Below are 11,357 nucleotides of genomic sequence, written 5' to 3'. Positions count from 1 at the left end.
TCAGCAGAAATATCTCAGAGATTTATGATGAATCTGTAATTAGGATATATAATTTCACCATTGAAATGTGACTACTTATTGAGTGGAGAATGGCTTCCACTCACAACTGCATTTTGCAAATCACTTCAATTCATGTTTACATATGCAAGTACTTCCCTTGGGAGTAATACTAAAACCAATCTATTTACAGGCCCTGGGAGTTAACATCACCATGTGCAGCAGCTGAATTCAGCTCACCTCATACCACAAAACAAGGGTGAAGAAATCTCATCAACCACCTAGAATAAATCATATTTCACATAGAAGCACAAGAAATACCATGTTTAAAACCATAGCAGACAGAATTTGTGTTTTGAGGGGTTTATCTAAGGTGAACCTCCCAACAGCCTGAAACTTGATCACACTGTATTCCCTGCCCAGACTAGAGCACTGAAAATCTCCACATACTAATCCTTTTATAGCTGTATGTTAATATGCCTTCTTAATCTTTCTAGGAGCAATAAATAAAATTATTTTAGAGGCCTTTCACATTAAACAACCCTTCCTCACACATAAATGTGTGCATTGAGAGCTTTTTCACAATGAGAAGTGATGGGCAGTCTAAATAGAGGAGTCAGTACTGCTGGCTGTGTGCACAATTAAAAACAACTGCAACAGCCATTGTGCTTTCTTCAGGTGTCTTTAGACATACAGTTTCCCAGCATGTAATTTGGAAATTAAATACATTTAGTATTGAGTTTTATTTAGGAAAATAAACTAGCATGGTCTCTTTCTGAACAGTTTTTTGAAAAGTATAAATACCATGAAGGTCCTGCCAGAAAATGGTGTATATTTTAAGAGGATATTCCTGTGAGTCCTCCTGCCTGGTCTGAGGAAGCATGACCCAAGGCATTCACTCTGGACCCAGGAAAGTTTTGTCCTTCCTCTGGTCTCTGCCAAAATCTTTGTTCTGGAAGCGTGCTTAATCACCTCACCCTGCCTTGTTTTTCTCCACCATTTCTGTCATAACCAGATTACAAACTCTGTGTTTGGTAAAACATTTGGCAAGAAGGGTCACTCATCTCAATTGACCCACTAAGTGCTGCCAAAATGCAAATCACACCGATGCCTCCTGAAGTGACAGAATTTCACCTTAGTGTTACACAACAAACCAACACTGCATGGGGCATTTCAATTCAGCACTGAGAGGGTGCAAAAAAGGGAATCTGAGGGGGAACAGCAGGAAACGGGACTAAGCAGTGGATAAAAAGTAAAGGAAAATAAGTTGAACTTCTGCTAAAAGCAAGTGGAGACTCCAGATCTGGAAGGTGGCAGCTGCTCTGCTTGGCCCCCATTTACACACCCTGCCATGGCATGTGCCCACACCCCACAATATCCGAGGGGGAGCAAAGGAACTTTTCAGCCCAAGGGATGCATGAGCTGTAATCTCACCTTTTGACTGCTGGCAAATATGCATGTTTTCCACAACTTCTGTTAATGATTCATCTTTGCAGACTTTCTCTAGAGTGGGATTTAAGGGAGGTGATGGTTACAAGACACAAAGATTCACTTACTGATTTTCTTATGTGCCAAGTTGCTCTATTTAAATCCTAAGATTCCTGTTGCAGACTCTTCAGTTACAACTAGAAATGCACCCCTGACTTTCACTAAGAGTGACTGAATTCTGCCCTGTGAAAGAATGGTCATCTTTCACTTCCCAGTAGCAACAGTGTGTCCAATCACTCAACTGCTCAGCTCACAAGACCAAACATTCTGTGTTCTGTTTGTGTTTCTCACGAATGACAAATGTTTACTGTGTTTTCTTCTAAGTAGTGGGCAACATAAAAGCAGCCTGGTCCCTCTGCAAGAATCCTGCTCACTAAATGGAGTAAGCACTGGCTGTGGATGTAAAGCTGTTTCCTAAAAGGGCTGGTGTAAAAAAGACTCCAAAGAAACAAAAACTGCTGAGACATCTGAAAATAGAGTGCAGTGCTGAACAGGTTCATGAAATAGCTCTGAGAGAACTAGTACTACCAAAGGCAGTATGGCCCTGTCAGGGCAGTTTTTCTCTGCAGGATGAATTATCCAGGGCTCTGAGCCTCACTAATGCAGTTGTATCGATTTTGAGACCTTGCTAGCCTGGGTATCCTTACACAGCACAATGCTCTGTGTGTGTATTCTTAGTGCTCATTCTCAAGAGAAGCAATTAAGGTGTCACTGGGTCTTAATTGTCTCCATAGAGGATGTTTTCTTTAAAGCCCTGTTTGTTTGAAAAACAAAGCAAAACATATTGCTTAAGTTTTATTTTCAGGCCTCCACGGGGAATTTTGCAGTACTGTGCATGTAATTTACAAATTATCACACCATTTATTTTTAGAAGCAACTACTTCAGTGATGTAGAGAAATTCACCTGATTCTAAAGGAAACAGATCTGACCAACAGGTTTGAGAACTGCTGAGTGGTGAACATTTGTGGAGGGAGAAGATTCCTGGTCAGGACTGCGGACTGTAGATATTGAAGTGTCTGTGCCAGTCTGGAGCAGATCTGTGGGCACGGTGAGAAGCTGAGAGCCCAACACCAGCCTGTACACGGGGGAACAGTCACTGAGGACTGGCTCTTCTCCAGCCCCATTACTGGGAGCAGATGGAGCTTGCGAGTGACAATTTCAGGTCAATTTCAGGTCAGTATCATCTGAAAAACAAAACAAAATAAAAATAAGTAAATAAGGAGTCCTCAGAGGAGCCCTGCTGACCGTTTGGGGCAGAGGTCCAGAAGAGGGCAATGAGGATAAATTGGGGGACTGGAACATTTCTGAGAAAAGGCTGAGGGAGCTGGGCCTGGCCTGTTAAGCCTTGAGAAGAGAGAGCTGAGAGGGGACCTCATTAATGTGTAGAAATACCTAAAGGGGTGCCAAGAATATGATGCCAGGTGGTGCCAAGCAAGAGAACCATGAAATGGTCTGGGTTCGGTGACCTTGATGATCATCTTGTTCCACCCCCTGTCATGGCAGGGACACCTTGTCCTATACCAGGTGACTCCAAGCCCTGTCCAAGCTGGCCTTGGACACATGCAGGGATGGGGCAGCCACAGAAACCCATGCCAGGGCCTCACTACCTTCAAAATTTATATATTTTCCCTAATATCTGATCTAAACCCACTCTTTCCATCTGAACCCATTCACCCCTATCCTGTCACTACATGCTACGTAAATATCCTTGCCTCATCTTCCCAGTAAGTTCCCCTCAAGTACTGCAAGGCCACAATTGGGTCACCCCAAACTTCTCTTTTCCAGGCTGAACAATCCCTTTGTCCCAGCCCCTCAGGAGAGGCGCCCCATCCTTCTGGACGGGCAAGAGAGGGAACTCGAGGCCAGGGGAAGGCACAAGAATCTCCACCGGAGCACGGGGAAGAGCAGAGCTCCTTTCTGGAAGAGACTGTGCGGAGAGGGTGAGGAGCGGAGATATTCCAGAACCATCGGGACGCGGCCCTGCGCCCATGTGCTGTGGGGTAGCTCTGTGAGCCCCGAGGAGCCGCTGGGGTCCCCGGCAGCGTTCACAGAGAGCGTTTGGTTTGGTTTGGTTTGGGGTGGTTTGGTTTGGTTTGGTTTGGTTTGGTTTGGTTTGGCTCGGCCCGGCCCGGCCCGGCCCACTCGGCTCCCGCCCCGCCCCGCGCGCGTTCCCGGATGGAAGCGGCGCGTCCCGCGGCCGCGTGACCGCTCCCTCCCGGAAGTGCGGCGGGAGCGGGAGCGGGGCCGTGCGGGAGCCGGGAGGTGCCGAGCGCGGGGCGGGCACGGCCGGGAGCAGCGGGACTCGGCGCGGGGGCAGCGATGCGGCTACGCCGCCGCCCGGGCTCGCCGCCTTCGCCTCCCGCCGGGCGCCGGTGACCGTCACAGCGTCCCCGCCCCGGCGGAATGAGCCCCGCCGCGCCGCCCCGCCAGCGCCGCGATCCGGTACGTGCCGGGCCGGGGGTAAGGGGTGAGGGGGGAAAGGCTTTGTTGTGGCCTCGGGCAGCGCCCGGAGGTGCTGCGGGAGGGCCTGGCCGGGCCGTGCTGTGGGGCGGGCGGTGTCGGCTGTCCGCGGTCCGGGGCTCCGGCGATCCCCGCATCCCGCAGGCCCCGGTGAGCGCTGCCCGCCGCGGAGAGCCCCTGGAGCAGCGCGGTGTTCCCCGCCCGTGCCCTCGATACGCCGGTGCGGTTTGGGTTGGGAAGTTGACGCCGTGTGAGAAAGCAGAAGGAGGCGGCGGGGGAGGGGGTGCTGGCTGAGAGGTTGTTCTGGTTGTTGGCCGTCTTTGGGCTGCGGCAAAGTTTGTGGCGGGGTTCGGGGGATGTGTGTGAGCAATGCTCCCCTCGGCTGCGCGCTCCATCTTAGCCATGGTCAGGAAGTGGAGTTGAGTCAGGCTGGTTTCACCTGATGATGTCGTCTGCTGAAATTCCCGGGAGTCCGGGGAGGATTTGCATCACACTGAGGCTGTTCGAGGGCACAACTAGGTGAGAAAGACCGTAAAGAATGGAAAACGGCAAAACAAAGGCAATATCGATATCGCTCAGGCTGAGGTCTCGGTGTTTTTTAAACTCTAGGATACTGGAATCAGCAATCCGTTTTAAAACGTAGCTTTGCTTTGTGACTGTATTCTAAATTTCTTTTCTAAATAGGTGTCGAGAGTCATAAAAATAGTATTTGGACAAAAAGGATTGTCTGGAACCTCCTGCCAGGAGGAACAATCTGTGACAGAGTCGATTAGAGTCCTTCCTTATTCTTATCAGTTCTGCAGAAAGCATTATTTTGATAGATATCCCATATGGTTACAGGAATTTTTACCACAGTGGTTCTGAGCTAAACCATTTGTATGCCTGCCAAGGCATTTTGTTTTAACCATAAGAAAAAAAGGTTAACAGAAATGTCTCATTTTCTGTTATTTACTTGTAGTTGTATTATTTCTGGAAATAAATATCCCTTTTTAGTTACTGTCACTTCTGGAAGTATTTTACCTGGCTTCTCTCTGGGCCTTCTGGGATGTGTGACCAGGATAACCATAAATGTTTGTGAAGGATTTCCAGTGTGTGTCTACTGCATGGTTATTTCCCCCTCACTGTGCAAGGGGATATTTACTCAGGAAAGGGAAAATAATTTTTAAACAATATGCCTTTTGTGTATAAAGCTGCAAACTCGTCAGCCTTTGGTACATCAGCAGAAACTGTATTTAACTCTCTTCTGGAAATCTGAGATTTTAAATATCCAGAAATATCCTTGGTGTTATATTCCCTTGAAACAGCTTTCTGCCAAACTTTTAACTTTGGTTCTTTGCAGCCTGCTTTTAAACTGTCAGTGAAAATAAAGAATTACATTCTGTACTTGCATAGGCGGCGCAAGCTACTTGTTGCTATTAAAAACTTGTATATGCTATAGACAAATATAAAATGAATTTGAAAAGCTACCAAGTTTTCTTTCTGGCCCTAATCACTGATTTCAGCCATCATGCTGTTTACAGTTTTGCATGTTCAGTTGAAATCTACTTTTTTTTCCCTCCTTTTTTTTCTGTAGGTTGTGTTTCTCTGTTGATTTTTGTGCCTTTGAAAGCACCTTAGCATAAATATACAGTAGAGAGAATAAAACCAGTTGTCATTATCAACATAAGTTGGAGTGGAGAAGAAATAGCTGAGGACAGCAACAGGAAACAGTTGACTTGCACTTAAATCTCATTAACTTCTCGCTTCATTCATTCTTCCCAGGTTTTCAGCCTGCTTTGGCAGACAGTCTACATTGTTTTTCATATACAATCTCTTCACATCTGTTCACTTTTTTTTCTCTTTGCATCCCATGCAGTTGTAGAGGTGGTGGTAATTAGAAATGTGTCCTGTTGAATGTTTCCAGGTGCTTTGGTATGCCCAGGCATAGGCTTCTGTGTGTCTTGCCTTACAAAACCACCTCAGCCTGCTTTTTTCTTTTTTTGTTATATTTTCATGTTGATGACAAGTGGATATTTTTGGTGGGTTTTTTTTCTCACAGTTTTTGTGACAGGTTCATATGCTCCTTATGGGCATTTCTGTCTCCTTGTCAAAAGCAGTCTGCTTCCTGTGTATTTAGCAAAACCTGGTTGAGACTAAGGAAGTCTTAAGTGAGATTGTTACACTTGCCAGAAGCAGGAGCCTGGTAGCTGTAGTCATAAAATCCAGGGATCTTCAAAATGCTGTGCTCCCAATTAGAGCCTGAGGACCATGCATTTTGTCCTGGATGTCCTGGCCCTGGATTTTGGGATGAAATAGAGAAGTTACTTGCCTCAGTGATTGACTAATGCCTGTGGTCTCCAAGAGCCTCTTGTACCTTGGCACTGGCACAGGGTGCCCAGAGAAGCTGTGCCCGCCCCATGCCTGGCAGTGTCCTAGGCCAGGTTGGATCGTGCTTGGAGCAACCTGGGACAGTGGAAGGTGTCCCTGCCCATGGCAGGGGGGTTGGAATAAATGATCTTCAAGTTTCCTTCCAACCCAAACCATTCCACGATTCCCTGTCCCTTCTACAAATACATACATATTCACAAGACACCTTCCTTCCTTTGATTTCCAGTTCATGTTCCTGTGACATTCTGTTGCTTCTTGTCCCACTGATATCCAAAGGCTTCCTGTTGGAATTGTCCCTTCACATGGAAGTAGGAAATCTCTCATTCAGCTTGTCCTCAGTACCTTGTGGAGATTTGGTGGAGCTCTGTGAGAGGTGGAGGTGTTTTAGTGGTGGTAATTTTGATGTTGTAGTTCTTAACTGAGAGAAGATGGTCGCTGGCCTTAGTTCAGTGGGTTTCTCAAGAAGTGTAACTGTGTTACAGAGTGAGTATTTTGCATAAATGTGGGGTTTTGGTAATGTTTAAACTGTTCAACTTGTGTGGTGGAATTTTGGCAGGAGTGTATGTTCAGTATTGGAGAGAGTTTAACCTAAAAACCCTCAGCTAGAAACCTCAACTCTGTTGGTTCCATTTTATCCAAATTTAATAGCTTTCCAATGTGTTTTTTGGTAGCCTGGCTTAAAATTATTCTTTATCAGCTACAAGGCTTTTTATGTTTTGTACAAGGAATCACTTTGCAACCATGCATGTATCTGTCAACGTTGTTGTGATGAGTGTTTGCATATAGCATTTGGGAAATGTAGTGGAAAGTCAGATACTCTTTCAGCTGATCCAGAAAGTCATTGGCATGGAATAATCCAGAGAGCTCACATATCCAAATTCCCTGAATTAGATTACTTATCCTTGATACTGCCTTGCATCTCCCATTTATCACTTCATTTTTTGGTGAAAAATATTACATGTGCTACTTTTAATTGTAACAGTCTGCATTAGTTCATCGTGGTTCATGTGGCATTTGCTCCTTGCACTATATTGTGACTTGAATTCTTAACTAGTTCAAGGGTGAAGTATCATTTGATGTGCAATTTACCTGTGTGCTTTAAGAAAAAGCAATTGTGCGCCAGGGAGAGTGCAAGAGAGTAGCTCTTGGCATAGGCAGTGCTGCTGTTGGTGGAGTAAATGTCTCCAGCAGTTGGGAAACTTCCAAAGTTCATGGGGTGGGAACCTCTCATTGTTGTGCAGTGGAAAGGATCACTGGGTGAAACCTGGGAGCCCAGCTTTCTCTTGGCCTCCTTCCTGGTAGTTCCTTTAATGTTGGTCCCCTCCCAAGAGCTCACTTACCAGTTGGTCAAGTCTTTTGCAAAATCGATTTGTGAGTAGGGCGAATGGAGATGAAGGAAATGGGAGGTGATGACTTGCACTTGATTTCTTCCAAATGCCTTGTTTTCTTGTGTGCTGGATGTTCAGCAAATTAATTAGAGAGCTTTTTTTTTTTGGTGTCTCTAAAAGGGTTTGGGGTGGTTGCATCAGCAGTTGCTTCCCGAACAACTGGAGTTGTGCTCCTCTGGCCTGAGGAATAGCTGGTATTACTTTCTCCTCTGGTGTTCTACTTTCTAGTTCTCTGTTCTGTGCTGACTTTTTCTTTGGAAAAGTTCACAAAAGCTTTCATTTTCCTGGCTTTCTTTATTCAGATTCGGTTTCTAATTGATGAATCTGCTTTCTCCATTAGCATGGCCTGTAGCCTACGAAATACAGATGATTTCAGTACACAGAGTTTAAGTTAAAAACCACTGGGTTAAGTCAAAGAAAAATCTCAACACAAGTTATGTGTTGTTTCAAGCACTTAGTAAATTTATCTAGTGATTCAGATTAGCTAATAATTCCTCTAAATTCTTTAGAGGAGACACATATTTACTGTCTTCACAATAGGGCTCTGAATTACTTCATATGTAGACATTACCTCAGCAACAAAACCATGACTCTTTAGTGGCAGCTTTTCTTAAATTTTAAAACAGATTCCTTGTTAACTGAGATTAGTTTCAGAATTACTTGTTTGTAATCAAAACTCTTGAAGATAAAACCAGGACTTGTTTGTACTGAATTTATATAATGAGTGGTTAATATGGTTTCTTCAGCTTCAGGGATGGAGCATTATACAATGAAAATATTAACTCTGAGCTCCTTTTTGTAAGTATCAGATGTACCAGTGGGCACACTGATATTTACGTATCAAGTTGAGTAGCTGTTCTTGTAACAGGACAAAATACTCATTTTAACTAACCTGACTGTGCTGTGTGCAAAGTTACTTGCAGCAATTATTTGTGTACGTCTGGATTTATACATCTTTTTAGCTGGTTTTTTTGTGCATTTGGAAAGTTCCACATAGAGTCTACATGAACTTATTTAAAGTCATACTTTTCAGTTCTGAAAATGTTATTCTGAAGATGAAGCTGTCTGAAATCTCTGGCTGATTTGTGTGATTGCAGGTTAATTAATGCATTGCTGTGCTGACTGTCCAAGTGGGTGTGATCTCACTCTTGGATCTGGCACTGCACTTGGCATGTGGTGGTTTCAGAGGAATAAAATGTATGAAATCTATTTGCAGTGGGTTTCTCTGATCTCTACAGAGTATGTCAAGGTAGAATTTTTTTGTTTATTTATGTGCATATAGCGAGCAAATTTAAATTAAAATGGCAGCAGAATAATATTTGTGTTGCAATGGTGATATAGTTTCTAAGAAACTGAAACTACTTATACTGAAGAAGTTTGCATAAATACATTTTAGGCAAGTTTTTCAAAATCCACTGGGCAGGTGGTTGATCCAGGGTAAAGAATACAGTAAATAAATCTGAAATATTTGAATTAATACTGTTGCATCTCATGAGAGGCTTGTGATTAGGGGAGGTCCTGTCTTGTTTATGGCAAAACAGGGCATTTTTAGTAACATTCTGCTGAAGTGGGGGTTTTCCCCTTTAAAAAAAAAGAGGAAGGGAAGAGAGAAGGAAAGCATGATATAACTAGAAGTGAAATAAAAGCTTCAGTACTCAGTAAACTGCTCAGAATTGTGTGTGGCAAACTTTATACCCAGAGTTAGTTTCTATGATTAGTTATATTAATAAGATCAAGAAGCAAAATCCACTTTTATTCTGTAGCCAGTGATTTTGAATATTGTTTTACAAGCCAGGCATCATTTTTAATGATTAAATAGCAGTTGTGTTTGGAGAGGTGCCATCCCCTCCAACAAGTGTGAGACTGCTCACTGAGTGCTGAGGGAAAAGATAAATGGCAGTAACATCATCAAGTGTTAGTCTGGGTCACTCATAAATTACAGTGTCTGAGCCTTCAGAGCTTTCCAGAGTCACTTGTAAAGAGGTGCTCAGCACTTGGTGCTGGCTGACTTCTTGATTTGCTGGTAGTAAATCTCTTTTTTTCCCTGCTGTTTGTGTGTGTGCTCTGGGAGAGCGCTGTGCTGCGTGTGGGGGGTGGGATGATTCACTGCGGGGCTGTGTCTCCTGTGTGTGCACCGAGGCAAAAAGCAGCACGCTCACATCTGCTTCTGGTCTGCCTTGTTTGACAGCACCCAGGATGAAACCAAATCTATTTACTGCACAGCCAGGCCACCCGACAGGCCTGTGCCAGCCTCTTTGCTGCTTGCTTGGGAAATGTTCTCTGCCTTGAGCAACTAAGAGTGTGTCAGTGGGGAAACTCACAGGAAACTGCCAAGCTTTGGATTGTTTTTGCAGTGGAAAAAGGGATTATATCAAACAGATTATATCTGAATGGTTCTTAAAGTCTGAAGTATAAGCAAAACAGTACCTGGATGTTTTTTGAATGGTAGAAGTTGTCTGCTTGTCTTTGAAATTCAGAAGCCAGTTTCTGTTGGACTAATTTGTGAGCTGGACTCAATCATCCTCCCAACTCAGGATATTCTATGATTCTATAAACTTTTAGGATTTTCTTTATCTCTGTGAGTCTAAACCAGTTTAGCTTCAGTCCTGTCCTGAGATGTGAAGTTTTGCTGGCTTTTAGAGGTCACTGCTTCATATTCACCAAAGCAAGTGTGTGTGCAGCTCTTACCTCTTGGCCTGCCTTTCCTAGGATTTGTCTAATCAGCTGTTGTGAATTAGCTCAATTTCAAGACTCTTGGGGCAAATTAACATCAAATGCAGTTTGTCCTCTGGCAGAATTGAGTTTTAGGCCCTTTTTCTCAATTTCCTTTCTTGAAGTTATCACTTGTTTTTTGCATTAAGTCTGACACTCAGGCATAGAGGGGGCCTGAAATGAGCTGTGACTCTCAGAATCTCCAAGATGCAGCTGTGTGCTCAGTGTGACCACTGCTTTGCCATGAGAGGTAACAGGGCAACAAATGAGTGATCTGCCCCCTCCTGAGAGCGTCTGTGAGTGTGAGCTTTTGCCTGCTGAAAGCAGCTGTACCAGTTCAGTGTGAGCTTTGCAGGTGATGCCAGTCTGCAGAAGTTAATGAGAACTTTCTGCTGCCCTGTACAGCTCCTTTGCAGCAAATGACAATGCAGAGAGTACAGGCCAGTGCTTTCCACAAATCTGATGGATTTTAAAAGAAAAGAAACCCAAAACAGCCCAAACCACGCCAGACTAGCTGTGAATCTGCTAGAGAAAGATATTTCTTTGTTACAAGTGGAATCAGCTTTCTGTTGGCTTAAACAAACTCCTGTTCCAAGTGCAAAGAAGAAAGTGAAGATTAGCATTTTTGATTTGGTGAACTCTTGATTGTGTGGAACTGAAGCATTTAGGGAAAAAATGTCTTCATTTAAAATACTTTTCACATGTCAGTGATTTGTTGGAGTAAGAGTAATGGAGTGAAACTAAGGAGGGGAAAAGATCACTTTGGCTGTATACCAGGAAACAAACCCCGACAGCGATAGATTATTTGAATAGAATATTTTCCCAAGAGGAATCGTGGTGGAAATACACCTCTTTTGGGTCCTGTAAAACTAGACTGGGCAATGAAAATGAAAAATGCTGTAAGAAATAATCTTGCATTTCTTCTCCAGGGAAATGCATAGATG

At 44.0% G+C, this 11,357-nt stretch overlaps 1 protein-coding gene across 4 annotated transcripts in view; it reads left to right on the top strand.

The window, feature by feature from the left end:
• Positions 1-3,700: 3,700 nt before the first annotated feature.
• Positions 3,701-11,357, top strand: part of SPOPL (speckle type BTB/POZ protein like) — a 32,118-nt gene continuing 24,461 nt past the window's right edge. For 3 of the 4 annotated variants that reach the window (XR_010440972.1, XR_010440973.1, XM_064718114.1), the window contains exon 1: positions 3,701-3,928. The gene's annotated coding sequence lies outside the window, so the exon portion shown is untranslated. The remainder of the gene's footprint in view (positions 3,929-11,357) is intronic. The other variant, XM_064718113.1, reaches the window with a different exon arrangement.

The sequence above is a fragment of the Zonotrichia leucophrys genome, chromosome 7, assembly GCF_028769735.1.
Source record: "Zonotrichia leucophrys gambelii isolate GWCS_2022_RI chromosome 7, RI_Zleu_2.0, whole genome shotgun sequence".
Lineage (NCBI taxonomy): Eukaryota > Metazoa > Chordata > Aves > Passeriformes > Passerellidae > Zonotrichia > Zonotrichia leucophrys.
The sequence above is the reverse complement of the archived record's forward strand: the minus strand, read 5'-3'. Positions and strand labels throughout refer to the sequence as shown.